At 40.8% G+C, this 5,596-nt stretch overlaps 1 pseudogene; it reads left to right on the forward strand.

The window, feature by feature from the left end:
- Window positions 1–2,436: 2,436 nt before the first annotated feature.
- On the forward strand, window positions 2,437–5,319 carry LOC120294166 (annotated as a pseudogene).
- Window positions 5,320–5,596: the final 277 nt, after the last annotated feature.

The raw sequence follows: 5,596 nt of genomic DNA on the forward strand, positions 1-5,596 counted from the left end.
TGAAAAAGAAAAATTATTTAAAAGGCCCCGTCGGCATTTTCCGTTAAAAAGGCTAGCGGTTTTAACTTTAGAATTTGATTGAAAAATTTGACAAGTTTTAAGACTTGATTGTACTTTTACAAGTTTTAGGACTCAATTGTATTTTTATGATAAGTTTTAGGACTTCTATAGCACTTATCCCTAATTATTAACTACCCACCTCCTCCCACTTTTCCTATGTGGGACAAGGAAACATACACTTAGTTTGTTTTGTAAACAAACTTCCAACAATCCCCACTTTGTTTGTAAAACAAAGATCAAAATTTAAAAATTTAAAACCAAACAACTAAAATAATTAAATAAATACAATTAAATGCCATAAATAGAAACTTAGGCCGGAAATGCCTAATTAAACACCGAAACGGGCCTAGAAAATTTCCGAACCTATTTAGATAAATAATACAATTTATCTAGTCTCTAATTAAGTCGATCTAACCACCTAACATGCATAAATGAATAATTAAATCTCTAATCAGTTCTAACTAACCACCTAAACCATACTTAGCCTAAACTAATCAATCCCTAAGTATCATAACTCCCAAAGCAGAGTTTAGTGAGTGAACTCACCAGTTTTACGATCCGATGAGTCCACGATGACGACAACGCGGACACGGGCGACAAACCTCCTAGCGACGAAGCCAAGTGGGCTCCAAAAGCGGCCTAAAATGGGCCTAACAGTCACGGCTGTGCGAGGGCTTCTCGATTATGTTCTTGGGCCAAGAGAGCTAGAATAGAGGCCGATTGACATGAGAACGGCGAGAGACGGGCGGATGAGCTGCAGCGATGAACGGCGGGCGACGGCAAGTACTCCGACAACCCGGACGATAGTCTAAGGAGCTCAACGTGGCCTGAGGAGGCTCATGAGAAGCGGATCGATGACGAAACAAGCGGGACGAGCGGCAGACTAGCGCGGGTTCGCACAAGGCTCATGGGCGGCACATTGAGGCACAACGGCGGCAGGCAAGAGTGCGACCGGGGGCGGTGGCCGGCTCGGCTTTCTTCTTTGGAAGCTCAAACACACTAAAAATGGAGAAAGCAAGCTCTGAAGAAGAAGATGAAGCCAAATGCCCAAATGGAGGGACCCCTTGGCCAAAATATCCTCTATTTGATCATTACATGGCCCCCACCATGTCTGCCCTATCCTCAACCAAATAGCAACCCACAAACTTCCCAAACAAGCTAATGAAATGGTCCAAAAGTGATGGAGGCCATGGCATGCGAATTTTGGGATAAATTCCCAAATTAAGTTCAATTTCCTCCAATTGAGCCTAAATTCGAGTCCATAAAAACCACCAAGGTGCCCACACTTTAATTCACATTTTTCTCGTCAATGTAACCACTTGTATCCCAAAACACAATAAAAATGGTCCCCTGAATTTTCCGGTCGAAAATGGCCTTATATTAAATTTTCGCCAAAATCTCGGTTTGCAAAAAATCTTCGAAGGATGAGTCGACGTTCTTAAAATAAATCGTGACATGACAGAACTTTCAATTTCTGAAATTGGGTTTAAATTCGCGGTTAATTTCAATTAGGCACGATTTTAGTGTGACCTAACCTACCGGATAGCTTTTATGAATTTTTGTGCATTGACCCGTGGTCGATTAATTTCGAGCCACAATAGACATCTTCGACACATTGGCGACTCTTGGTTGTCATGAAAATCTCGAAATTTCAAATACGGGCATAATGTACCAAAACGACTGAAAAATCGGTCTAGTGCCAATCAACGAAAATTTTGTAATATGGTGGAATCACCCACACTTTGATCTCATATCTCGGTCGAATCGACCTATATCCGATCTTTGATTGATTTTTAACCGTGCCGTAATGACCCTTGGAGACTAGCACGGTTGAGCAATTGATTCTGGTCGAATTCTCAAGTCTATTGCATTAAAATCCCTTCGTGGCTTCACCGCCAAACTAGTTATCTCGTGAGTGATCAGCTCAGAGAATAGAACTATATGCGCGTCGATGAAAAGCCCGATTCATTCAATGAAAAACAGAACCTGAAATTCGGATGTCACACAAGGGGTTTATCACACCTAATCGTGTTAGTTGATTGTTTCCAATCTCTTTTTTTTTTTATATGGCGGATGACCAGAACTTTGTAATGGTCTTGATTCTTGACATGTACAATATTTTACGAACTATACTGGTCTGTTTTCTCACAACGAATTGATTCAGTCTTAATGATAAAAGCAAACCACTTGGTTTATTTGCTCGTTTTTATGACTCTTAGCCTTGTGTAGTGATATTCAATGTATTGGTATTATGCACAGTTGCAAATGAATTTAGATGGAAATGAAGCTCTTCTGCCGATGGATTTTTCATTTTGAGTTTTTAATTCCCAATTGCTGAAGAGTGTACTGATTGAGCCTACAAGTGGCAATACTAGCATTGCCTTGGCATTCATGGCAGCAACAAAGGGCTACAGGCTAATCATTACAATGCCAGCATCTATGAGTTTGGAAAGAAGGATCATCCTCCCTGCTTTTGGAGCTGAGTTGGTCCTCACCGATCCTGTCAAGGGCGTTAAGGGGGCTGTTCAGAAGGCGGAGGAGATAATGGCAACGGCACCTAACTCTTAAATTCTTTAGCAATTCGAGAATCCCGCTTACCCAAAGGTCATGTGTGGTCAACTGTCATGTCTTCTCGGTTGTATATGCAGGTGACGACATGAACTTGAGCTTGGCTATCATTGTTCTGTTTAGATTCATTATGAAACAACCGGACCTGAGAAATGGAAAGGCTCGGGAGGCAAAATAGATGCCTTTGTTTCTGGGATCGGAACTGGTGATACTATAACTGGTGCTGGAAAGTTTCTGAAAGAGCAAAACCCTGACATAAAGGTAGATTGTTTTTATGATATTGTTTGTCACGTGTTGAACTCAGACAAAATATTGTCAATTTTGCGTGATTATCAACTATGGATGCCTTGAATAGAAAACCTTGTGCCTGAACATTCTTTTTGTGTTGAGAGCGCTGCATCAGCTGCATGTTATTCTTTTTCTCCCCTTCTAGTCTAAGTTCTTTACTGGTTCTCTTTTATTTGTCAGCTCTATGGTGTTGAACCTGTTGAAAGCCCTGTATTATCTGAAGGCAAGCCTGGTTAGTTCCCTTGAACATGTTATACCTTTCGCAATTATTAAATCTCCATGCACAATCTAGTTTATCATCCAATTTTGTTTCATTAAGATCAGTCGATGACTTGTGAAAGATTGATATGCTGGGGTCTCATTTTTAGTCCTTATAGTTCAAGGCTCATAGTTTCGCGTCAATGTATGGAAAGAGAGAGAAGCAATCTATGCAGAAAGCTGAAACATGAGCTGATAAATTGTCAATATAAATAGTCTGATCAAAGAAGAAAAGAACTGCAATTCTTTCAAATAATGATGGGGCTAAATATAAAGGTTATGACTCCCAAGATTTACTGTATGGCACATTGCCAATATTTCTAACGGAAGTTCTGGATTTGAAGTGGTGTTCTCATTTCCATATTTCAATTTGCGGCACCATTATGATACGTCGATGGAGCTTCTTAATTCAAGGCCTTATAACTTCTGGGGCATGTGGACTTCAAGGCGGTTTCTATGAACTTTGAAATTTGTAAAGGTCTCATCAACATCCTTGTTTGCCGCATCTATGGCCCTATTAAACAGTTTTGGAATGAGTAAATATTTGCACCTCTCTCTTCGATAGTTGTTTGAAAAACAAGCACTAATCTCTCTTGGATATTGCAGTTGCAGATTTAATCTTTTCTGGTTTAGATTATTTAGGTTGTCTAATAGATTGCTGCTGACTGCTTCCGGTAGGTCCTCACCAGATCCCAGGGATAGATGCTGGTTTCATTCCAGGTGTCTTGGAAGTTGGCCTTATTGATGGAGTTATTCAAGTAAGGATTCTTCTCTTCATTTGATAATTTCGATGAAAAGTAAACCTTTTATGGTGACAACAGGCTTTTGAAGTGATGTGACGGGCTCTTTCACGTGTCACCGGGAGCTTTAGTCATTCCGACCTCTGGTGGAACCAGTATGTTTGATTTCTCATCTGCTATTGGTCACTGGTCACATACAGAAACGATTTGACTTAGGAAGTTCCTAAGGTTTAGAAGTACTTCCTAAATCAAGCAATTGCAAACAAATGCCACCGCTGTGCTGATCTCCACAAAATGTGTTTTTGCTAGCTTGCCATTTTATGTAGATGTTGATGTATTGTTGTTATCGTTATTTTGCACTGGTACTTGGGATATGTGATAGACAATAATCATATTGATATTCAAAACACAGATATCAGGCTGCCGTCTCGTAGTGTAAGTTGTCCAATTTCCCACCTGCACCATCTGAAGGTCATACATAGACAATAATATTGGTTGAACAGAGTAACCTTATCTCTGGTGATAACTGGGCATGCGGCAAAGTTTCAAAGGCCATGCTTTCTAACCAGTTGAGGTTATTTGCTGTCACTGCCAAGCTTTACTTCGACCTTTTGCATCAGCTTCAATCCCTTTCATCAGTTTTATCGGCAATTCCTGAGAACAAATATATATTCTTTCCTGCAGATCAAGCGATGAAGCAATTGAAACTGCAAAGCTTCTTGCAGTGAAAGAAGGTTTGCTCGTAAGTTCCCATCACCTATCATTCCTGATTGTGCCTCTTACTTACGTTTATGGTCCACAGCAAATCCTTTTCAATTACATTTGATAGTTATAGAAGTAGTAGCTATCCCTGCAACTATATTTCAGAGTAGCAGGAGTAGCTGGGTCATCTTTTATTCTGATGTTACGAAACTAAACTGCAGGTGGGAATTTCCTCTGGCGCAGCAGCTGCAGCAGCAATTAAAATCACAAATAGGGAGAGAATGCTGGAAAACTAATAGTGGTAAGTCCTCCGTTCTTCATTGATCTTTCCTCTGAAACGAATAATGATGTGGGGTTCTTTTTGCGGTGCCTGAGTTGTCATGGACAAGTCGAGATTGTTTTCACTGGTGTTCCTGTTAAAGCGAAATAGCTAAGGGACTGGATAGTCGTAGTCCATGATGAGGGTTCTCTTAGGCCCTTGATCCCACTGCTTAGACAATAGCTCCAGGCTCCGCTTTTGGCCTTAACTTACTTGTTGGAATTAAAACAAGTTGCTTGAACTGGTAATGGGTTTGAATTACTGGTTGATAGAATAAATTAATCGGTGCAAGTTGTGTTTCCGAGCTTCGGAGAGAGATATCTCTCCTCTGTGCTGTTCGAGTCGGAGAGAAAGGAGGCAGAGAACTTGACCTTTGAGCCCTGAGCATTTCCAGGCTGACGTTCTTTTTCCAGACTAGAGCAGCATCTACTCTTTTCTGGGGCATTAAGATGTGCTGATGAATGTCTCAATGAGCTTCTTTTTCTTTCTCATGTCCAGCGTGGGGATTAGAATTACAGACCACATTTTGATTTCATCAATATAAAGTTACGCAGTATCAGGATTTTCACCCGGCTTCACTGCCTCATCTTTGTGCTCGCTCGAGGAGCACCTCGTGATTGACCTATCAAGATCTCCAACTGCTGCAATGACTTTGCCTTCT

Source organism: Eucalyptus grandis, chromosome 5 (genome assembly GCF_016545825.1).
Source record: "Eucalyptus grandis isolate ANBG69807.140 chromosome 5, ASM1654582v1, whole genome shotgun sequence".
In the NCBI taxonomy this organism is placed as follows: domain Eukaryota; kingdom Viridiplantae; phylum Streptophyta; class Magnoliopsida; order Myrtales; family Myrtaceae; genus Eucalyptus; species Eucalyptus grandis.